This window comes from Callithrix jacchus, chromosome 12 (assembly GCF_049354715.1).
Source record: "Callithrix jacchus isolate 240 chromosome 12, calJac240_pri, whole genome shotgun sequence".
NCBI classification, from domain to species: Eukaryota; Metazoa; Chordata; class Mammalia; order Primates; family Cebidae; genus Callithrix; species Callithrix jacchus.
This window is the reverse complement of record NC_133513.1, coordinates 71,939,397-71,964,962: the sequence shown is the minus strand read 5'-3', so window position 1 is coordinate 71,964,962 and position 25,566 is coordinate 71,939,397. Positions and strand designations below refer to the sequence as shown.

The following is a 25,566-nucleotide window of genomic DNA, read 5'->3' as shown; positions in this document are numbered from 1 at the left end:
AAACCAAACCCAAAGCTAGTAGAAGAAAAATAACAAAGATCAGGGCAGAATGAAATGAAATCGAAAAAAAAAATACAAAAATCAATGAAACAGAAAGCTGGTTATTTGGAAAGATAAACAAAACTGATAGACCACTAGCTAGATTAACCAAGAAAAAAAGAGAAAAGGTTCAAATAAGCTGAATTAGAAGTGAAAATGGAGACATTACAACGGACACCTTAGAAATATAAAAGATCATCTGAGATTCCAATGAGCACCTCTATGCACACAAACTGGAAAATCTAGTGGAAATGGATAAATTCCTGGAAATATACAGCATCCTAGCTTGAGTCAGGAAGAAACAGAAATCCTGAGCAGACCAACAATAAGCAGTGAGATTGAATCAGTAAAAAAAAAAAAAAATGTCAACAAAAAAAGTCCAGGGCCAGATGGATTCAAGCCTAATTCTACTAGACATCCTGAGCAGACCAATAATAAGCAGTGAGATTGAATCAGAAAAAAAGAAAAAAAAGAATGCCAACAAAGAAAGTCCAGGGCCAGATGGATTCAAGCCTAATTCTACTAGACATTCAAAGAAGAATTGGAACCAGTTCTACTGAAACTATTCCACAAGATTGAGAAGGAGGGAATCCTCCCTACCTCATTCTCCCCAGGCAGTATTATCCTGATACCAAAGGCAAGAAAAAAACCTACCAAAAGAAGAAAACAGCTCAATATCCCTGATGAATATAGATGCAAGAATCCTCAGCAAAATACTAGAAACGGAACAAAATAGCATAACAAAAAAAATTCACCTTGATGAAGTGGGTTACAGTCCCACTTTTCTTTTCTCAATAGATGCAGAAAAAGCATTTGGTAAGATCCAGTATCCCTTTATGATAAAAATTCTCAACAAACTAGGTATAGATGAAACATACCTCAAAACAGTAAAAGCCACTTATGACAAACCCACAGCTAACATCATTCATTGAAATTGCAATGTTATTTTTTTGCGGAAATAGAATAAAACCATTCAAAAATTCATATGGAATCTCCAAGAACCCAGAATAGCCAAAACAATCTTGAGAAAGAAAAACAAAGCTTGAATTTCCTATGTGCTGACTTAAAAACATATTACAAATCCATAGCAATCAAAATAGTATGGTAGTGGCATAGAGAGAGACATAAGCCCAGTGTGGTGGCTCAGACCTGTAATCCCAGCACTTTAGAAGGTGGAGGTGGGTAGATCACTTGAGATTGGGAGTTTGAGATCAGCCTGGGCAACATGGCAAATACCTGTCTCTACAAAAAAAATAACAATAGTTACCCAGGTGTGGTGACGTATGCCTTTGGTTCTAGCTAATCTGGAGGCTAAGGTGGGAGAATCGCTTGAGTCCAGGAAGTTGAGGCTACAGAGAGCCATGATCATGCCACTGTACTCCAGCTTGGGTGACAGAGAAAGACCCTGTCAGAAAAAAAAAGCCAGACATACAGACTAGTGGAACAGAATAGAGAATCCAAAAATAAATCCTCATCAAATGATTTTTGACAAAGGTGTCAGGGCTACTGGTAGGGAAAGGACAATCTCTTCAACAAATGATGTTGGGAAAACTGGATATTGGTATGCAGAAGAATGCAGTTGGACCCTTACCTTATACCAGATTAAAAGAAATAAACGGATTAAAGACCTAAATGTAATACCTAAAATTATTAAACTTCTAGAAGAAAACAGGAGAAAAGCTTCATTACATTGGATTTGGCAGTGATTTCCTGGATTTAACACAAAAAGCACAGGCACCAGAATAAAAATAAGACAATAGGACATCAGACCTAAAACCTTTTGTTCAGCAAAGGAAAATCAAGAGAGTGAAAAGGCAACCTATGGAATGGGAGAAAATAATTGCAAACCATATATCTGATAATGGACACACATCCAAAATATGTGAAGAACCTCTATAACTCAATAACAAACATCAAAATTTAAAAATGGGCAAAGGACTTGAATATATATTTTTCCAAAGAAGATATACAATTAATTAGCCAACAAACATGAAAAGATAAACATCAGCATGAAAAGATCAACAAGTGATCGTTAAGGAAATGTAACTCAAGACCAGAAGAGATACCACCTTGCACCCGTTAGCATGGCCATTATTTTTAAAAAAGACTAAAAATAACAAGTATTGGTTAGGATCTGGAGAGATTGCAACCCTTGCACACTGTGTTGGTGGGAATATAAAGTGATGCCACTAGGGAAAATGATATAGAGGCTCCTCAAAAAATTAAAATCAAAATTACCATATAATTCAGCATTCTCACTTCTGGGTATATATACAAAGGAATTGAAAACAGGATCTTATGGAGGTATTTGCACACCCATTTGCATTGCAGCATTATTTCCAGTAGCTAAGGTAGAAGCAACCTAAATGTTTATTGTAGAGATATGGATAAAGAAAATGTGATATATGCATACAATGGAATATTGCTCAAGATTTAAAAAAGAAGGAAATCCTGTCATATGCTACAACATAGAGAAACCTGGAGGTCATCATGCTAACTGAAATAAACCAGTAACAGAAAGACACATAGTACGTTATCACACTTACATGAGGTTTCTATAATAGCCATACCCTTAGAAACAAAAGTAGAATGGTAGTTGCCAAGGGATAGGGGAATGGAGAAAGGGAGAGTTGTTCAGTGGTTATAGAGTTTTGTTTTTGCAAGATAAGGAAGTTCTAGGTTTCTTTTGCACAACAATGTGCGTGTAGTCAACACTACTGTACACTTAAAAATGGTTAAAGTGGTAAATTTTGTTACCCCCATCCCCCATTTTTAGACAGGATCTTGCTCTCTATCATCTAGGCTAGAATGCAGTGGTGCAATCATAGCTCACTGCAACCTTGAACTCCTGGGTTCAAGCAGTACTCCTGCCTAAGCCTCCCAAATAGCTAGTTCTATGGTTATGTGCTACTAGGCTCAGCTAGATTTTTAATGTTTTGTAGAGACAGAATCTCGCCATGTTGCCCAGGCTAGTGTTGAACTTCTAACCTCAAGCAATCCTCCTGTCTCAGCCTCTCAAAAGCACTGGGATTACAGGTGTGAACTACTGCACCTGGTCTATGCTTTTTTTTTTTTAACCATAATTTTTTTTTAAAGAAATAAACCTGTCTGCATTCATATGCTATTTTACCTGATAGGACAAATTTGCCTTAGGTAAGCCTTTGTAAACAGGCATGATCTTCTAAAAACTGCTCGAATGTTTTAGAAAAGGAAGAGTGAGAGCAAAGACACTTGAAGAGTCATAACTGGTTCTTTATCTTTTGTTAACAGTTTAAAAAAGGGAGCACTTTCTGTGTCTCACAGGGCAAATGCCTTCATCCATTGGAACCTGAACCATGAGTATTTCCTTCTGAGACTTTCATAAAACTAAGTCTGCATAAAGGCAGAGTCCTGTGGTAACAGGAACCTCATAATAGCATTTACATTTGGTGTTAACATGCACCTAACAGGAAAAAGGATTCAGTTATTTTCAAGCTCCCAAATCCCAAATGTGCTGAATAGACATTTCCTTTAAAAAATAAATATACAAAATGGATTTGTGTGACTTGAAGTTTAAAAGAAATGTTCTTGCATGCCATAGTTAAGAATTGTAACAATATCACATTCTCAAGTTTCCATATTTTTAAAGTAGACTGTCATGGTTTGGCTCAGCTACTAAATTAAATTATTGCTGGCTTGAACTTTTGTTTTGGTTACACTATAATCTTTACCTCCCTTGGAAAATATGTCCTATTTTGAGTGTTTGTTTCAGGCTACTTGGCTTGAAACACCTCTGTTTAGCAGTAAAGTATGGATGTATAAGTGAGATCTGTGTTTTATATATATAGAAAGGAAAGAAATAGAAAAAAATTTTACACTGTGAGTGTTACAAAAACACACCACAGGAATAAACACATACATGCATATATGCAACTAGAACCATCCTTATCAATGATCAAGAGAATATAATTATACTGAATTAATATACATACATACATGCATACATGTCTATCCATTAATGTTATTACAGGTTGAATTGTGTCTTCCCCTTCCCCGAAATCAGATGTTGATATTCTCACCCTTAGGAGCTCAGAATGTGATCTCATTTGGAGATAGGATTTTTGCAGAGGTAATCAAGTTAAAGTGAGATCATTAGGTCAGGTCCTAATCTAGTATGACTGGTATCCTTATTAAAAAGGGGAACTTTGGATACAGAGATATGCATAGAGGGAAGACAGTGTGAAGAGACAGAGAGAAAAGACAGCCACCTACAAGCCAATGAGAGACATGGAACTGATCTTTCTCTCATACCCCTCAAAAGGAACCAACCCTGTCAACATGTTGCTTCTGTATTTGCTGCTTCCAGAATTGTGAGACAATACATTTCTATTGTTTAAGCCACCTAGTTGTTGGTACTTTGTTATAGGAGCACTAGCAAACTAATACAAGGTATTTGTGTATTATGCTAGAAATCAGGATATACTCATTTAGGTAGGATACCTGATTAGTCTTTACATATTTTACCTTTTCATAATATCTCTTAAGTGCTTTTAAGAAATTAGTTTCGGAAAAAAAAAAAAAAAAGAAATTAGTTTCGGCCGGGTGCGGTGGCTCAAGCCTGTAATCCCAGCACTTTGGGAGGCGGAGGCGGGTGGATCACGAGGTCAACAGATCGAGACCATCCTGGCCAACATGGTGAAAACCTGCCTCTACTAAAAATACAAAAAATTAGCTGGGCATGGTGGCGCGTGCCTGTAATCCCAGCTACTCAGGAGGCTGAGGCAGGAGAATTGCCTGAACCCAGGAGGCGGAGGTTGCGGTGAGCCGAGATTGTGCCATTGCACTCCAGCCTGGGTAACAAGAGCGAAACTCCGTCTCAATAAAAAAAAAAAAAAAAAAAAAAAAAAGAAGCAGCAGCTTCTCCGCTCCTTCTGGAATCTCTCCCTAGTTCAGCTCGCCTGCTTCCACTCCTGCCTCCACCATGTCCACCAGGGTGACCCATAAGTCCTACAAGGTGTCCACCTCTGGCCCCGGGGCCTTCAGCAGCCGCTCCTTAACGAGTGGGCCTAGTGCCCGCTTGAGCTTCTCCCGAATGAGCAGTAGTGGCTTCCGGGGTGGCCTGGGTGCAGGCTATTTTGGGGCCAGCGGCATAGGCATGGGAGGCATCACCGCCGTCACCATCAACCAGAACCTGCTGAACCCCATTAAGGTGGATGTGGACCCCAACATCCAGGCCGTGCGTACCCAGGAGAAGGAGCAGATCAAGACTCTCAACAACAAGTTTGCTTCCTTCATCGACAAGGTGCGGTTCCTGGAGCAGCAGAACAAGATGCTGGAGACCAAGTGGAGCCTCCTGCAGCAGCAGAAAACGGCTAGGAGCAACATGGATAACATGTTTGAGAACTACATCAACAACCTGAGGCGGCAGCTGGAGACTCTGGGCCAGGAGAAGCTGAAGCTGGAGGCGGAGCTTGGCAACATGCAGGGGCTGGTGGAGGACTTCAAGAACAAGTATGAGGAAGAGATCAATAAGCGTACAGAGATGGAGAATGAATTTGTCCTCATCAAGAAGGATGTGGATGAAGCTTACATGAACAAGGTAGAGCTGGAGTCTCGCCTGGAAGGACTGACTGACGAGATCAACTTCCTCAGGCAGCTGTATGAAGAGGAGATCCGGGAGCTGCAGTCCCAGATCTCCGACACGTCTGTGGTGCTGTCCATGGACAACAGCCGCTCTCTGGACATGGATGGCATCATTGCCGAGGTCAAGGCGCAGTACGAGGAGATCGCCAACCGCAGCCGGGCTGAGGCGGAGAGCATATACCAGATCAAGTATGAGGAGTTGCAGATGCTGGCTGGGAAGCACGGGGATGACCTGCGGCGTACGAAGACTGAGATCTCCGAGATGAACCGGAACATCAGCCGGCTCCAGGCTGAGATCGAGGGCCTCAAAGGCCAGAGGGCTTCCCTGGAGGCTGCCATTAGAGATGCTGAGGATCGCGGGGAGCGGGCACTCAAGGATGCTCATGACAAGCAGAAGGAGCTGGAGGCCGCCCTGCAGCGGGCCCAGCAGGACATGGCAAAGCAGCTGCGTGAGTACCAGGAGCTGATGAATGTCAAACTGGCCCTGGACATCGAGATCGCCACCTACCGCAAGCTACTGGAGGGCGAGGAGAGCCGGCTGGAGTCCGGGATGCAGAACATGAGTATCCACACGAAGACCACCAGCGGCTATGCAGGTGGTCTGAGCTCTGCCTATGGGGGCCTCACAAGCCCCGGCCTCAGCTATGGCCTGGGCTCCAGCTTTGGCTCTGTCACGGGCTCCAGCTCCATCAGCCGCACCAGCTCCACCAAGGCTGTGGTTGTGAAGAAGATTGAGACCCGCGATGGGAGGCTGGTGTCTGAGTCCTCTGACATCCTGCCCAAGTGAACAGCTGCAACAGCCCCTCCCAGCCTGCCCTTCCCAGCCTGCCCCTCCCAGCCTGCCCCTCCTGAGGCTGCCCCAGAGCCCAGGAGGGAGGTTGCTGTGCAGGGGAGCGCAGGGAACAGGAGACCCACCTGACGCTCAGCCCTAGCCCTCAGCCCACCGGCGCTCAGCCCTCAGCCCACCGGCGCTCAGCCCTAGCCCTCAGCCCACCGGCGGGGAGTTTACTGCCTGGGGACCCCCCTTGCCCATGCCTCCAGTTGCAAAACAATTCAATTGCTTTTTTTTTTTTGGTCCAAAATAAAATCTCAGCTAGCTCGGAAAAAAAAAAAAAAAAAAAAAAGAAATTAGTTTCCCTAAAAATAAAAAGAAGAAAAAAAAGAAATTAGTTTCCCAATTTTGTATATTAAGAAATGTAAGATTGACTGTGATGATGAAGGAGTTAGATTTGGAAAGTGGACCCTACTCTGCATAAATAATAATCAGACTTTTATTCAGGAATCTGTGAGTTTGTGCAATTTGTAGTAGTAGTACTAGAGTTTACCAGAGGCCTAATGGATTGGAAAGGCAGAATCAGACAAAGGAAATTTACCCTCATCCAGCACCAAAATAAAAAATTCTCAAAGTTGTGCACATGGGAATTAAAACTTCTCCACATTAGAAACAGACATCTTTAAATAACTGTTTTTTTCATTGCCCCAACGTGTAAGTGCCTTTTTATTGTGCTCATTTTGTTGTCAGTAGAAGGGATGCTTGAGTTCAGTACTTGGGAGAGTGGAAGGTGCATGTCTGTGTTTACTGCCTCCAACCAATGCAAGAACATACCTGAGCAACCCAAACTCCTGACTGGGGCTAATTGGAGTCAGTGGTAGAGGAGAACACTGTTTTACAATGTTAGATGTTTTTGTTGTTGCTCTGGAGATTGGGAGAGATTAATCTTTGCCTGGAGATAGGATTTAGCAGAAAATATGTATTTATATCTTGTTTTATTATAACATCTCCATTCCATTGACTTCTTTCCTGAACCCAAATTAAGCAATGAATGTTCTTTTGGCATTTTTAATATGGGTGTTCATTATTACCTGTATAATTCAGAATACTTCTAGGTTATGTCATAAGCATGCTATTATTTGTATTAGCTTACAGATACTGTTGATCTGTCTCCAATGTTATTGCTTTTCAAATTCCAGGAGTAACAGGATGGAAGGTCGCAGAGCTCTAAGTAATAAGTAAAGTGGCCTGGGATGTTGAACATGGTGGAGTGGTGGGAGTCTATTGATGGAAACTAGACGACAGCTATGCCTTCTATTACATCTGGTTGTTGTCCTGTGAAAATGCAGGCCTGATATGGCCAAATCTTTGTGTTTTTCAAACCAAGAGGTAGAAACTTGAATTTTTACAAGCAGTCTCCCAATTTTTATTGTGATAAGTTCAGATTACAAAAAATATATATGGGTCCAGTAAAATACCACCTGTTTTCAGCCTCTGGTGTGGTAGGATATATGAAGCCAGCTTGTTCTTCCAGGTAGGAAGTGGTGCTTATAGGTCACCTCTACTGAGACATTGTTGGTGACGTCTTGTAAGACTCAGCTCTGGGATCCTCCATACTGAATGGCTCTTATAGTTGCAGGAAAAACCCAGGTCCAAATGACACCCACAGTTGACCACAGTTTTACCTAATTAAGTAAAACTTCTTTAAAAAAAAATTTATTTTGTTACCTTGTTACCAGTACTTTCAAATGCTTAAGAAAAAAAAATCAGTATTAAATTATCAGTTTTGCAATCCAGAGGATATTTGCATTTTTTCAAAAAAATTTTTAAAATTAAGAAAAGATAACATATTGGCCTCCTGCCTTTTAAATGTAGCAGCTTTTATTTTATTTTTAATATTTAAGGAATGAATCAGACTTTCAGATGTGCTTAAATTGGTACCTAGAGACATAATGGAGATTTCTTATTTTCTTCACTGGTAAGAATTTGTCATTCATTCCAGTAGATATTTTCAAGCAACCTTTTTATTTTAGTGCAGCTTTAGAGATAAAGTTATGAATATAGTACAGAGAGTTCTCCTATACCCCAAATTCAGTTTCCCCTTATTATTAACATCTATGTTAATTAATGAGCCAGTCATGATGCATTGTTATGATCTGAAGTTCAAACTTTATTCAAATTCCTTAGTGTTTACCTACTGTTCTTTTTCTGTTCCAGGACTCTATCCAGAATATCACATTACATTAATTCATGTCTCCTTAGGCTTCCCTTGGGTGTGACAGTTTCTCAGACTTCTCTTGTTTTTGATGATTTTGACTGTTTTGAGGAGGACTGGTCAGGTATTCCATAAAACATCCCTTAATTGGGACCTGTCTCAGTTTTTTTCTCATGATGATGTATTTTTGGGGAGTTAGTCTAAAAAGGTAAAGTACCATTCTTTTGATATTAAGGGTACACACTGTTGTGTCAGTATTATCTTTTATGGTTGATGTGAATCTTGATCACCTGGTTGAGGTTGTGTTCATCAGATTTCTTCATTGTAGTGTTACTGAAGGCACTGTGTGCAGCCTGCATGTGAGTAGGGAGTCATCTACACCTCTGTGAGAGTGTCTACGTAAACTATTTGGAATTCTTCTGCATGAGAGATTGGTCTCCTTCTCTGTATATGCATGCATGCATGCATGCATGTATGTATGTATGTATGTATGTCAGTATGAATATTTTATTATTTGGATTATAATATAATACTTCTTTATTTCATTGCTCAGACAGTTCCAGCTTTGGCCATGAAAACTCTTTCAGTTGGCTACTGTGTCCCTTTGATATGCCCCTACTGTTGCATTGTTGTTGGTTTTGAGTACTTTCCTAATTTCTGGCACTATGAGGTGTTCATGCACATCCTGTGTATTCCCGCTCCAGTGCTAGAATCCTTGTTTTTTTCTGAGGACCCCTGGTTTCTTTTATTGGAGGCTATTACTAGAAACCAAGATATGCTATGCTCATTGCTACTGGGATGTGTTGCTTCGAGGCTCTTTCAGCTGACAGAGCAAGGAAGTATGTTGTGTATAATACTGTAATTTGGCCTTTTCCAGAATGTCACACAAATGCCATACAGTATATAGCCCTTTTAGACTGGCTTGTTCTACTGGTAGTATGCATTTAAAAGTTATCTATGTTGTTTTTTGGGGGAGGAGAAGGGACAGGGTCATGCTCTGTCACATAGGCCCTTGTTTTTGTTTTAGTTTACGTGTGTGTGTGTGTGTGTGTGTGTGTGTGTGTGTGTGTCTTGTGTATCTGTGAGTTAGAGACAGGATCTCCGTCTGTCATCCAGGCTGGAGTGCAGTAGTGCGATCCTGGCTCATTGCAGCCTCAACTTCCTGGGCTCAGGTGATTTTCCCACCTCAGCCTCCTGAATAGGTGTGACCGCAGGCACGTGCCACCATACCTGGCTAGCTTTTATATTTTTTGTGAAGACAGAGTTTTGCTGTGTTTCTCAGGCTGGTCTCAAATTCCTTGGCTCAAGCAGTTTGCCCATCTCAGCCTTCCAAAGTGCTGCGACTACAGGTGTGAACCACCACCCTCAGCCGTTTTTTTTCCCCCTGTGAATAGTATTCTATTATATGGATGAAAACAGTTTGTTTATACACTCACCTATTGAGATTGCTTCCAGCTCTTGACCAGTACAAATAAGACTTCTATAAACATTCTCATGCAGATGTTTATGTTGACATAAAATTTCAAATGAATTGAGTACCTAGGAGTGCGATTGCTGTATTATATTATAGAGACTGTATAGCTTTTTAAGACACTGCCAAACTGTATTCCAAAATTTGGAATGATATATAGCTTTTGCATTCACTCCAGCAATGAATGAGAGCTGTTTCTCTGCATCCTATTCAACATTTGGTATTGTCAGTTTTTAAAATTTTAGCCGTTTTAATAGCTGTCTAGTAGTATTTCATCATTTTAATTTATATTTCCCTGATGACATAATGATAATTGAGCTTCTTTTAATATCTTGTCATACGTATATCTTCTTTGGTGAAGAGTCTGTTCAGATCTTCACCCCCAACCCTGTTTTTGTTGTTGTTATTGAATTTTAAGAATTCTTTGCGTGTTTGGTTTTTTTTTTTTTGTTTTTTGAGATGGGGTCTCACTCTGTTGTCCAGGCTGGAGTGCAGTGGGGCTATCTCGGCTCATTGCAACCTCTGCCTCCTGGGTTCAAGCAATTCTCCTGCCTCAGGCTCCCGAGTAGCTGGGATTACAAATGTGTACCACCCTGCCTAGCTAACTTTGTATTTTTAGTAGAGACAGGGATTCACCATTTTGGCCAGGCTGGTCTTGAACTCCTGAACTCAGTTAATCCACCTGTCTCAGCTTCCCAAAGTGCTGAGATTATAAGTGTGAACCACTGTGCCCAGCCTAGTTTTAAGAATTCTTTGTATATTTCATCTATTTATTTAGTTTGGAGCCAGGGTCTTGCTCTGTCACCTTGACTGGGGTACAGTGGCATGATCATGGCTCATGGCAGCCTCAAAATCTTGGGCTCAAGTAATCCTCCACCACAGCCTCCTATAGCTGGGACTATAGGTACATACCACCACACTCTACTGATTTTTTATTAAAAGAAATTTTTTTTGTAGAGATGGGGTTTTGCTGTGTTGATCAGGCTCATCTCAAACTTCTGACCTCAAACAATCCTCCCACCTCAGACTCCTAAAGTGCTAGGGCTGTGGACATGAGTCTCCATGCCCTGCTGTATATTTTATATACAACTTCTTTATTAGATGTGTTTTGTAAATATTTTCTCCTAATCTTTGGCTCGTCTTTTCATTCTCTTAATAGTGTCATTCACAGAGTAGTGTTTTACATTTTATTAAGCCCATTTATCTTCTTTCATAAATAGTGTTTTTGGTGTTGTATCCAAAAACTCATTACTGAACCCAAGATGATAGACATTTTCTCCTATGTCTTCATCTAGAAATTTTATTTTTTGCATTTTACACCTAGGATTATGATTCATTTTGCATTAATTTTTTTGTAAAATGTAAGGTCCAAGTTTAGGTTCATTTAATTTTCTTTTTGGCATATGAATATTTAATTATTCCAGCACCATTTGTTGAAAAGACTATGCTTTTTTAATTGAATTGCCTTTGTGCCTTTTTCATAAATTGGTTGACTACATTAAATGGGTTGATTTCTGTGGTCTGTTTCCTGTTTCATTGATGAATGCATCTATTCTTTTTGCCAGTTCCACAGCTTGGATGGAGTTTGATTTTGATTGGTATTAATTTTTATTTTGGGTTTGAGAAAGAGATTCTCATTCAATTTTATGACAATGCTGGTGTGTTTGAGTGTTTTTAAGATATTAGACATTTTATCTCCTTCATCTTTTCATCAACTTTTAACATTTCACATCCTGTTTGCTTTTAAATGCCATTGAGAATGCATGACTCTCATCTTCCTTCACCTCTCTGTACTAGTAAATTATAAGCTCTTTGTGACATATGATATACTTGTTTGCTTTTTATCTGTTCTCCTGATCCTTCACCATTTTATACAAGTTCATGAAAGCAGGGCTTTTAAATTTTGTTGTTCACTACTATATCCCTTTCACTTAGGACTTGCCTGGCATCTGGTAAGACCTCAATGATATAATGTAAACTAGATTAATGGAACATGATGTCTCATAATTATAACATATTTGAACAATAGGGTATTGTACAAAGGTGAATTTGCTAAATGGCTGAACTTAATAACTTTTTAAACTGCAGAACTTTTATTCTTTATTTTTAAATGAACTAATAAACATTTAATATATTTATGGTGTATATAACATGATGTTTTGATATATGTACATATTGTGGAATGGCTCAAGTGAGCTAATTAACATGTCCATTATCTCACATACTTAATTTCTGTGTGTGTGGTGAACACATTAAAGTCTGCTTTTGTTTTTCAATTATACACAACATTGTTATTAACTGTAGTTACAATGTGTATAGGAGATCTCTTGAATTTGCTTTTCTGGTCTGTGTGAAATTTTGTATGCTTTGACCAACATCTTCCTGATTCCACACTTCTTCCCACCTAGCCCCTGGTAAGGTTACCATGATTCTACTATTTGTTTCTGTGAGTTTGACTTTTTTAGATTTCACATATAAGTGAGATCATGCATAATTTGTCTTTCTGTGACCTTAGGACTTTTATATTGGACAAATCTGTATTTGATATTTTCAAACTGTAATTATATTTTCTTATTTCTTAAACACTTTGTAGCAGACTTTGTTTGTGCTATCTCATATAGTATTTTGACCAAATAAGGAAATTGAGTTAAATTCCTATTTCTGAAACTATTTAGCCAAGTGATCTTAGGAAAGTTATAATTTCTCTAGGTCTTAGTTGGACACTAGATTGGTGATGAGATTATCCTCGGATCTCAACAGTCTCTAAAATTCTGATTGATATTGACCTCATTTCTTGTGACGTGTTTTAAACAGGGCTTTTCTCACAATGATATTAAAGTGTGTGGAACATTCGATGTAGGCCTGTGCATTCGGACAGTTGTATAATATTTTAGTTATTAAAAAAAATTTTTTATTCATCTGCCTTTGTTGCTAAGTGTCTATATATATTTTTTCTACTGAATTGTAGTTTTATTCTTTTGTCTTTCCTGTTAAATTGACACCAATGGGGCTTATTTATCTCTATAACCTGTTAGAAGACTCTCTCAATAAATGTATGACAGATGTAGTGGTAGACAGAAGACAGACCTCCCGAAGATGTCCACATTCAAATCCCTGGAACTTGTGAATACGTTAGCATGGCAAGGGGAATTAGGTTGCAGATGGCTTTAAGGTTACCAATCAGCTGACCTTAATGAGGTTATCCTGGGTTATCCAGGTGGGCCTAATGCAGTCAAATGGCAATAAGTGAAAGAGGGAGACAAAGGAGTTAGAGTCAGAGGAATTCAATGTGAGAACACCTTGACTGGCATGATTGGATGTCAATATGGAAGGAAGCTGCAAGCAATGCTGGTAGCCCCTAGAAGCTCAAAAAGTCAAGGGAGACAGGTTATCCTCTAGAGTTTTTGGGAGGAATGTGGCCCATCAACACTTGTATTTTAACCCAGTGAGATCCATTTTGGACTTTTATCTAACACTGTAAGATAATAAATTTGTGTTGTTTTAAGCTGCTAAGTTTGTATTATTTTGTTATAGCAGCAAAATGAAAGTAATAGAGATGTTTAGTGCAAGGAGCACCATGCAAGTTAATTTTAGAAATTAATTTGAAAATGTTTACAAAATTATATATATAACGACAAGTTTTTTTCGGGGGGGTCCTAGACCCCCCTCCTTTTTAAACTTTTTCTTTAATGAACATAGAACAGATTTTAATGCTCATTTTGCATGCTAACACTTTGTCATTTTCAAGGGTAGCTTTTTGAAGTTTTGTCAATGGAGTACAAACATTTAAAAAAAAAATCAGTCTACTGGGTCTCACTGGGAAAGAGTTCACTCTTCACATATTAGGAGTCTTAACTTCTTGGTTACCTAGAGTATTTTTGGGGAATGGTAACTTATAGAATTAAAAACATTGAATAACTTATATTTCAATTTATACTATTTGGATCCTATAGAACAATGATTTTATTTAAAATAATGTTTTTATTATGTTTATTTTAAATGATGCTAAAAAACGAATGACATTTTTTTCAAGGTCATTTAAAATGGACAGATTCCTTATTGGATGATAGGTGGAAGGCAGGAGTTGATTGAATTCATACCTGTTTATCCCATATTAAATTCTTAAGGAGTTAGGAAGATCTTTAGTGATTGTACTAATTCTGTAGTTAAGGAAAGCTGAGGGTCAGAGAGGACAATTTTAAGTGATGAGCTTAAGTTAGCTTATCTGTTTTATTGTGGAAACCTGAGCAGAACTTAGTCTTTTAACTTTAAATCGAGTCTTCTTTTCCTGTCTTGTAAGACAAAAATGGTGGAATTTTAGGCTTTTAAAATTGACCTTTAGTCAATGCTGTAGTTATGTACTTTTTATAAAGAGCCTACAATATATAGATTCTCTAATTAAACATATTAGCCAATCAAACACCTCAGGCAAACAGCATTCTTATTTTATGGTTCAGTTTCTGAAGTTGCTACTCTTTTTGTTGTTCCTCCTGTGATGTAAGTCAGTAGCAGTGGTTTTGAAAGAAAGGATAAAGTGAAAATATCAGAAAAAATGTTTGTGTGTTTACTAGAACAGCATTTGTATGGTAAGAATTACTTTGTGTTTTTGACCTGTGAAGTATACATATCTGATGAGGCAAAAATGAAAGACCTAATTTAAACAATGTGATATCAATGTTGGTTTACTATCTGATTTTTAAAGTCTTACATGAATTACATTTGAATTTTTTGCCTCTCTAATTTTGTTAGATTTACATTTAATTTTGGTATAATAAATTCTGTTATATATATATATACATATATATATATATATCTCCTTTTCTATTTGATATATTAATATTTTACTATTTTATTTTCTCATAAGCTTAATTCTGATTGTTTCTTTTTGGCTCTGTGCCTGATCAAGAACATAACTAAATTTGTAAATTCTGAGCTTATTATTTTAAATTTGTAATGTTCAGGTTTTGTGATAAATACCTTAGTCTGTCTTTAAAAAGTAAAAGAATAAATAATAAGTAACTCACATAGTTGGGAGAGTAAAACCATTATTTTAGCTTAAATGGTTTAGATTTAGGATAATTATTTGGGGGAAAATGCATTTTTTAGATGCTTTTCATATTGTTGCTTGAATTACCTTTACATATACTTCTGAAATTTGATGTAATGTACATCTTTATTCCTGTTGCAGCAACCTCAGATGTCAGGTTTTGATTTTAGAGCTGAAAAGAATGAGGAGAATGGAGGCTGTTGCCCTCCCCGACCCTTTTTTTTTTTTTTAAAGGTGGCTGACCCTAGAACATAAGCAGCAATACTAAATGTTGCAACTTGTGGTCCTATATATTGTGACTTGTTGGAAGTAGAGTAATTGGTGGTACTGTTGGGAATCTTAAAAACATCAAATAAGTAGGCAAAATTTCCTTTCTGATTATTAAGATCAAAAAAGAGAAACTAAGGTCTTGGTAATGAGGTTCTCTGTGTGAAGTCAGTTAATTTTCAGTGACAGATCAACATTCTCATCTTTTCTCACAATAATGATTAGCAGTTCCTTGTAAAGGAAGTTTCAGTGAGTGCTTGAAATATATGGGTCACTGAGGTCTCTAATGCGAAACTAAGTGTTGGTGTGGCATGTCTGGAACTCAAATGATGGCCAAACAGGCTTGACTTCAGTGAAACAGGGTTTTAATGATTAAATGAAAATGGATGATGTTGGTGAACAAATATAGTAACTTCAAAGCCTTTAACTTTGATTAGTGGAGAATCAAGTGAAATATTTCACCGTGTTATCACTAAAGAGAATCAGTTCTGTGCATGGTATTCATTCTCTAAGCATGATATTCTACACTAAGGACCAGAACTGTCATTCCCAGTTAGATAGTGTGTGAATGGGAAGTAATGTTGAATTGTTTGTTTTAAAAAATTTTTTTATTTCCTTAATTATGGTTATTTGGATAATTCGTTAATTATAGAATGAGAAGCCTATTTGTAAGATTGTGGAATTTCTATTTTTACAGTGTTGGTGGATAGTTAATTTTATGACAAATTATTAACTTAGGGTGATTGCGAGTTATACCTCCTAGGTTGTGTTTAAATGCTAGTCTATTACTGTTTAATGGGAAACCTTGGATATGTCTGATTTTTGTTGGCATGGGTGTATGCATGCAAGTAGAGGAAGATAAATTCTACTCACTTGCAGCTTCTCAGATATTCTGAAATTGCGTTACTAGCTCTAAAATAAACATAATAGTTCAATTTGGTCTTGCATTGAAGGATTTTATATAAGGAAAAAATGTATGTTAAAAGTTATTGAATTTCTTGATAGGCCATAAATCCCCTTAGCAACAATGTTTGCAGCTTGGCTAAGAGTATGAAGGAGAAAAGAGCCTTGACCAAGAAATGTCACTTAGAAAATATTTTTATGGAGTTAATTTACCATAATTTAAATCCCTCTAACACCAGATTTTGCCCTTAAAAGTGAAAAGCAATTTGATTGATAGAACTGTTGATGCAGGCAAGCAGATACCTTGGGTTATTTATTTTTTTTCAAATAACTCTTCACATTGCTTTTGAGTTTTTTTTAACATCACTTACAATATTATAAATTATATAAATGTTATGTAATTTATCAACTACATAAATGTTTGCTGTGGAATCAAGTAGTATGCTTGGAATGATTAAGAAAACAACCTTAAATTACTAAATATGCAGTTCAAAGGATAATGGTCCAGGCATCAGAGTCCAAAAGAGTAGCAGTTTTTTCTTTTTGTCTGTTTCTTCTCAATCATATGAGGCTTCCATTAAAAAAAAAATTCTCATGTGTTTTTCTTGCATTGGTTTTTTTAACATAATATCTTTTTGAGTAGTTTCTTCATATGAGGTGTGTGGTTAGCAGAATAATGGCCTCTAAAAGAGGTCTACATTCTCATTCCAGGAATTTGTAAATGTTACCTGGCATTGTAAAAGGGACTTTGCATATCTAATAAGAATCTTGAGATGCAAGATTATCCTCAATATTTATTTTTTTGTGTCTGAAGTATTTCTTTTAAGATTTCTTATTTAAGATTCTCATTTTGCATTTGTTTTTGAAAGATGTTTTCATTGAATAAGTAATTCTAATTTGACAGCTTTTTTTAAATTGCTTTTAATATGTTCTACTTTCTTCTGGCATGCATTGTTTCTGATGAGAAATTGACTATCAACGTTGTCTTTGTTGCCTTGTAAATAATGTGTATTTTTTTCTCTAGCTGTTTTAAAGGTTGCTTTTAACACTGTTTTTAAGCAATTTGATGATAAATGACTTTTTCATGTTGTTTGGACTGGAGTTCATTGAGCTTCTTGGATTTATAGCTTTATTGTTTTCATTAGATTTGGGAAAATTTGAGTAGTTTATTCAAATATCCTTTCTGTTTCTCCTTCATTGGGAACTCCAATTATACATACATTCAACTACTTGATGTTCCATAGCTTATTGATGTTCTATTACTTTTTTCCAGAATTTAAAAAATCACTGTTTAACTTTAGATATTTTCTGTTGCTATGACTGTAAACCCACTGTTTTTTTCCTCACAAAGACCAATTTGCTATTAATATTTTCAATGCTTTTTTACCTCAAAGAGTTTTCATCTTTAGAAGTTTAGTTGGCATCTTTTGAATATCTTAACACTTTTCAAATTTTTCTCTAGCTTTTCAAATCCACAATGACCAATTTTTAATATTCTTCTCTGTTAATTCTAACATGTGACAATTCTGTGTTGGTTTTAGTTAATTGATTTTTCTTCTCGTGGCCTGTATTTTCCTGTTTCTTTGCATGCCTAGTAATTTTTGATTAGATGCCAGACATTGTGGTATTACCTTTTTTGGCCCTGATATTTTTGTACTCTTGAGCTTGTTACGGGATGCAGTTAAATCACTTGGAAAGGGTTTGATCCTTTTCTGTCTGTTTTTTCACTTTCTCAGGTAGGACCAGAGCAGCATTTACTTCAGGGCTAATTTTACCTCCTACTAAGGCAAAATTCTTCTAAGTATTCTACCTGATATCCTGTTAATTGTAAGGCTTTCTACTCTGACCATTGTGAACAGGAGGAGCTGTTCTAAAACTATGAGAGAGTTAGGATTATTTCCTATAATCCTTTTAGTTGGTTCTCTAGTAGTTTACTCGTATGCATGGGTTGATCAATACTCAGCTGAACACTCATGGAGTAAGCCGGAACATCTCCAGAGTTCTTTTTCCTTGCAGCTTTCACCTCTTTGCTATTCCGCCCTGCAAACTCTAGGTATCTTGATCTCTTTGATTTTCAGGCCCAGCTCCTCTACTTAGAGAGACTACTAGGCTCCATCTTGCTTCACGCTCTTTGCGTCACAATCTGGAAACTCTCCTGGCAATAAGCTGGTTCAATCGTATGATTATTTTATTTGTTTCCTCCCAGGAATCAGCATGCATTGTTGCTTATTCAGTGTAAATCCACTCTTAATATGTTTTTTTATTTTTGAGTTGTTTTCAAATGTGAGGGTAAGTCAGGTCCTATTTTTCTCTATCTTGTTTGGGAGAGTGTGTCTCTTGCTTATGAGATCTTAATCTTATCTCTAAGCAACATTCTTAGTGTCTTAGTCCATGGGCACTGCTTTAACAAAAATTTCCTAGACTGGGCAGTTTATAAACAACAGAAATTTATTTTTCATTTCTGGCGGCTGGAAAGTCCAAGATCAAGGTGCTGACAGTATAGATGTCTAGTGAGGTCCTGTTCCTCATAGATGATGCCTTATAACTACATCCTCACTTAATGGAAAAGGCAAGGCATTTCTGTGGGTTCTCTTTTATAAGGACACTGATCACATTTATGAGGGCTCTTTCCTTATACTTTAATCACTTCTCAAAGGTCCACCTCCTAATACTATCACCTTGAGAGTAGGTTTCAAAAATGAATTTTGAGACAATACAAATATTCAAACCATAGCACTTAGGATTGCCTTTTTGTGGTACTTGTTGCTAACTTCATGATGTGTTTTAATTAATAACTGCCCCCCCAGACTTTTACTTTTTTAATTGGGACCTGAATATATTTAAGAGATTTATGAATTATCTGAAAATCTATAAAACAGCAAAAATCTCACTGTTTAGTCATAATGCTGAAAAATGCTGAAATTCAAGTTGTAAAGGATTTACAAAACTGTAAAATGGTAGCATACTTGTTCACTTTTTGCATGCTAAAAATTTAATATTCAAATGTAGCCATTACATAGGTGTATGTATCTATTTTGTGGAATACATAAATATTTTTGGTTGTAACCTTTGGTTTAATCAATACATGTCAGCATTTTTAACTTCCCTTCCAGGACCCCAATAATCCTACGAGCTATCACGCATAGGCTTTTTTTTTTTCTGGCAGAAATATGGAATGATCTCAAATGGCCTTTAATTGTAATTTTCTTTATTTTTAATTGACACAAAACACATAATTATTTTAATTGACATGGGCTACAAAGTGATATTTTAATACATATAATGTGTAGTGATCATATCCGGGTAATTAACATATAAACACCTCAGACATTTACCATTTCTTTGTGTTGGGAACACTCAAAATCCTCTCTTCTAGCTGTTTGAAAATATACAATAAATTTTTGTTAACCATAGTTACCCTGTGGTGCTATCCAACATAAGAACTTAGTCTTCCGATCTAACTGTAATTTTTGTCCCTTAACCAACATCTTCCTATCCTCTCTTAACCCCTACTCTTCCCAGACTATAGAAACCACTATTTTACTCTCTGCTTCTGAGATCAACACTTTTAGCTGCATATGTGAGAACATGCCGTATTTATCTTTCTGTGCCTGACTTATTTCACTTGACATAAAGTCCTTTGGGTTTTTCCATGTTGGCATGAATGACAGGATTTTATTCATTTCTCTAACTGAATACTATTCCATTGTGTGGAATACTGTTCTGTACATTTTCTTTATCAGTTTATCCATTGATCATTGCTGGGCACTTAGGTTGCTTTCATATATTGGCTATTGTAAATAGTGCTGCAATAAACATGGGGTACAGATCTCTCTTTGATATACTGATTTACTTTCCTTTGGATAGATACCCAGCAGTGGGATTGCTGGATCATATGGTAGCATAGTGTTGTGAGGGATCACCATGCTCTCTGTAATGATTGTGTTTATTTGCATTTCCACCAACAGCATATAAAAGTTTCCTTTTCTCTGCATGTTCATCAGCATGTATTTTTTGGTAAGTTTAAATGGAGTGAGATGATATCTCATTGTGGTGTTGAAGTGCATTTTCCTAATGATTTAGTGGTATTGAACATTTTTTCATATATATCTTGCCTGTTTATATGTCCTCTTTTGAGAATGTTTATTCAGTTCATTTTCCTATTTTTAAATTAGATTATTAGTTTTTTCTTTTGAGTTGAGTTCCTCGTGTATTCTGGATATAGATCTCGCATCAAATGAAGAGTTTGCAAATATTTTTTCCCATTCTGTAGGTTGTTTCTTTACTCTCTTGATTGTTCTCTTTGCTATGTGGAAGATTTTTAGTTTGATGTAATCCCATTTGTCTTTTGTTTTTGTTTTTGCTTTTGTTGCTTGCACTTTTGAGGTTATACTCATAAAATGTTTTCCCAGATCAGTGTTCTAAAGCATTTCCTCTGTGTTTTCTTCTAGTAATTCTGTATTTTTGCATCTTATATTTAAGTCCTTAATCCATTTTGTATTAATTTTTGTATACAGTGAGGGATGGGGGTTTAGTTTCATTCTTATGCATATGAATATTTGGTTTTACCAGTCCCATTTATTGAAGATACTGTCCTTTCCCCAATGTAAGTTCTTTGCTCCCTTGTTGAAAATCAGTTGGATGTAAATAAGTGGATTTATTTCTGAATTCTGTATTCTGTTCCATTGGTCTGTGTCCTTTTTTGTGCCAGTGGCATACTGTTTTATTTACTGTAGCTTTGTAATATTTACTGAAGTCAGGTTGTGTTGTGCTGCCAGCTTTGTTCTTTTTGTGCAAAATTGCTTTGGCTATTTTAGGTATATTGTGGTTTTATACAAATTTGGAGGGTTATTTTTTTTCCTATTTCTTTGAATAATGTCATTAGCACAGAGGGATTACATGAAATGTGTAGATTACTTTAATATAGTCATATTCACAACATTAACTTTTCCAGTCTATGAACATAGAATATCCTTCAATTTTTTTGTATTGTCTTCAATTTCTTTCAGAAGTTATTTCTAGTTTTTATTGTAGAGCTTTTTCTCCTCCTTGGTCAAATTTATTTCTAGGCATTTGAGTTTTTTTGGTAGGTATTATAAATGAGACTGCTTAATTGAATAGTTTCTCAGCTGTTTCATTATTGCTTTGTGGAAATGCTACCACATTTTGTAGTTTGATTTTGTGTCCTACAGCTTTGTTAAATTCATTTATCAGTTCTAAGAGTTGGTGGAGACTTTAGGTTTTTCTAAAGTCTCCACCAACTCTTTTTATTTCTTTCTGTTGCCTAATTGTTCTGGCTAAGCCTTCCAGTACTATGGGAATGTGAGTGGTAAAAGTGGATATCCTTTTCTTGTTCCAATTCTTAGAAAAAAGACTTTCACATTTCCCTTGTTCGGTATGATGTTAGCTGTGGGGTTGTCATATATGGCCTTTATTGTGTTGAGGTAAATTCCTTCTATGCCTAATTTGTTGAGAATTTTTATCATGAAGGAATGTCGAGCTCACTCCTGTTATGTTGTTGTTTTCTGGTTGTTTTGTGTATCCTTTGTTCTTTTCCTTCTCTCTTATTGTTTATCTTTGGTGGTTTTCAGTAGTAATAAGGTTTGATTCATTTTTCATCCTCATATGTATCTGCTCTGCCAGTTAATTTTATGCTTTCACTATGTTAATTTTTGTGCTTTTACTTCCAGTTGTAAGACTCCCACAAGGCTTTCTTAAAATGTTGCTCTAGTGGCGATGGATTTCTTCAGTTTTTACTTGCTAGAAAAGACTTCATTTTTTCATTTCTGAAGAGTATTTTTGCTGTGTAGAGTGTTCTTTGCTAGCAGTTTTCTGTCAGCATTTCCAATATATTAGTCCATTTTCTTTGTGCTGGTAACGTATTCTGCTGATAAATTTGCTGTTAGTATGATGGGGAGTCCCTCGTATGTGACTTCATGGTTTTCTCTTGCTGTTTTGAAAATTATTTTTTTTTGTTTTTGACTTTGACAGTTTGCAGTAATGTGCCTTGGAGAGAACTATTTTGAATTAAATTTACTTAGGGATTTTTGAGCTATCATACCTTTTCCATGACTTGGGATGTTTTCAGGTATTATTTCATTAAATATGTTTTCAGAGCCTTTTTCCATTTGTTTGTTGAATTCCTATAATGCAAAAATATATTCACTTATTAGTGTACTGTAATCTTATTGGCTTTCTCTATTCATTTTTATTCTTCTTAAAATTTTGTTTGATTTTATTTCAGAAGATCAATTTTTATCTTTAGAAATTCTTCCTAGAAAAATCAACCTCATCTGCTTAATCTAGTCTATTGTTGAAGCTCTTAATTTTGTTTTCTAATTTCATTCATTGAATTCTTTAGCTCAAGATTTGTTTTGTTATTTTTTATATCTACCTGTGATGAATTTCTCATTTAGATCATGAATTGGTTTTGTTTTCATTGAATTGTCTATCTTGCTGAGTTTTCTTAGGATCGTCATTTTCAATTCCTTTTCAGACATTTTATAAATTTCATTTTCTTGTGTCAGTTACTGGAGAATAGTTGTTTTCCTTTGGAGGTATCATACTCTTTGATTTTTCACCTCTCTTGTGTTCTTACGTTAATATCTATGAATCTGGTGGAAGGATCACTGCTTTTGATTTAATGTAGTTTTTGTAGGGATAATTTTTGTTTTTTTCTGAATATGTGTCCTATAGTGCTGGTTTTGTAGGGTGCTGAGTTGGAATTGTATTGTCTTTGTGTGCTTTCTGTGGCTGTACTCAGTGTCAGCCATGTCTGCAAGTACCTCAGTGGCCTAGGCTATGGGTGTTTGTATAGGCAGTGGCACAGCTTTTTTGGTGCGGGGCCTGCCAGGCAGGCTGACTCTCAGGGCCTTGGGAGCTTATATGCTCTGCTAGGACAGTCTCCTCTCTATGCTGGGCCACTCACTATTTCTTGGTTTATAGGTTGCTATATGGGCTTGCATGATTGAGTCACTGCTATACCACTGGGTTCAGGTGTATCATTATGCTGCAGCCTTCTCTATAGGCATGGTGGGATGGTGGAGGGGTCACAGGGATATGGAAGTGTGGGGATATTAGGCCCCAGGGAAAGATGCACTCTGGTAGTAGCTCCTCTCTCAATATGGCCCTGTGCCACAGTAGCCTGAGTCCTGGGTGTTAGGGGAGAACCAGCATGAACCTTCTCTCTGGAGCAATGCAGCCATGTTAACTTTAGGAAGCTCTCTATACTCTGAAGTGTACTCCACTTAGCCCTCTGTGAGGACTGTGGGGTTTTCCTATAGCAAGGATTGCAGGCATCCGTGGTGGCAATGGAGGCTGCCTCTTGCCTATTATCCACAAAAGATAGTTCCTCTTTGTTCTAGCCAATCCTTGCTGGATGCTTTACTTCCTTCTCTCTGATGCTATCCTGAGTTTTTGTGTCTAGAGGCTCTTTGTCACTTCCTTGCTAACTTCCAGTGTTCTCTTAGACGTTCTACTGGGAGTGCAATTATCTCTTTGTTGTTGTGGTTCTTTGTGGAAGAGGCTAGTACTGAGCATCTTTACCCAGCCATTGATAATGACGTATTCTCTGCTTTTGACTACATGAACTTTTAAAATCAGAGACAAAGGGGTGTTTCAGTTTCCTTTCATGTCTCTTAGCAACAACAAATACGTTTTCTTTGGATTGCAATTTTATAAGTGATAACATTTGTAGCAATGTGATTAGGTGACTGAAATTTCTTGATAAAAATTGCCAGTTTTTCTGTTTGCCATGAGAAGTAGATTGCATATTTCGTTACCCAAACACATATATTTAATTGCTAATAGTATCCTATGCCATATTTTATTATGTGCAACTTTTGTCATTCAAGTAGAAAAATAAAACTCTTGTGCTATCTTGTGATAAATATATGATCAAAGTTTAAGGAGAGTGAAAGCTGAATACTGTATGTTAAGCTAATCTTAAAATATTTTTTGTTTTAACTTTATATTTTTGCTATAAATTTACATACAACATAGTAATTTTGAGTCATGTTTAGTTAGTCTTCTTTTTCCTTTTCTCTTTGTTGACTGTTTAAAAAATTAAATGGTTTTGAAGGAAAATCTTTCACAACTCACTTACTGTTTATTTTCCATGGCTTTAAATCAATCCATAAATGAGAAAGTGGTTTTGGCTTTTTGAGTTAGCCTTGAAGTGCTTGCTGATCATGGTGTCTGAACCAGTGGGGCTGTCCTTAGCTTTACAGATGGCAAGCAGTTAATATTGATGATCTCAAATCATCAGCAGTATAGGTGGCATTTTATGAATGAAGAACCCATTTTATGGATTAAGAACCTGATAAGCAGTGAGATCACTGTAAGCTGCTACTTGTCACTCAGTGAGGAAGAGTTTGATATTTTTGAACTTCATGATAATATGACATTATGCTGTTTTCTACCATTTCTCCCTGGACATGGGTAGAGACAACTATTATCTGTTTAATTGCCCCTTGTTCATTTTTATGGAGGTCAGTGTACCCTCATCCAGAGGAATCACTGGCCTTTCACTTATAGTCCCAACTAGTCTTTTGGGATGCCCCACTGCTTTATAAAACAGGTTATGAAAACCATTCGATATGAATTTGGTAAATATGGTTATACATGGTTCTGACTATTTATTTGAGAAAAATCTATAAAATGGGACACCTTTAGGAATAATCCATTATTTATTTATTTTAGCAATAAGTTAAGAATATTTATTAAATAGTGAACTTTTAAGGATAATGTTGTCCTTTTCATGTTACATAATATTGGTATTAAAGAGGAATAGGAAAGAAGCAATTACTCAAGAATATGACGTCCCCTGTTTTTAAATTCTTACTTGATTCACCTACTTAAATTTTTTGCTTCAACTAATCTAATTGTCAAAGAAACTTTTATTGTAAGCCAAACCTTCCAACACTTTTTGGACTCACTGATTCATCTCCTGGGTATCATGTGAATATTCTGACTGTTTATATCAGTGAAAAAAATTGTACATTTGCAAATTGATAGAAAGATGGATTTCATATTTAGGATTTTATTAGCTTTTATGCTTCATTTATGCTATTTAAGCAAGTAGGCACATGTGAAAGACCGATATCAATTAGCCATTACATAATTATTTCGCATCTGTTAAGTCTGTGCGCTGAGGAACACAGTGTGAATAAGCCAGGCCTAGACCCTCATCTCTAAAGACTTGCAGTCAAGGATTGCAGGAGTTTTTGGAA

General features: G+C 36.7%; 1 protein-coding gene and 1 pseudogene across 11 annotated transcripts in view; both read left to right on the top strand.

The window, feature by feature from the left end:
• The window catches only part of BICC1 (BicC family RNA binding protein 1), a 318,114-nt gene that overhangs the window by 18,425 nt on the left and 274,123 nt on the right, over window positions 1–25,566 (top strand). The gene's annotated exons all lie outside the window — the stretch shown is intronic.
• Window positions 4,924–6,827, top strand: LOC118152273 (keratin, type II cytoskeletal 8 pseudogene; annotated as a pseudogene). Its single transcript, XR_013524967.1, has one exon. The product of XR_013524967.1 is annotated as a keratin, type II cytoskeletal 8 pseudogene (transcript).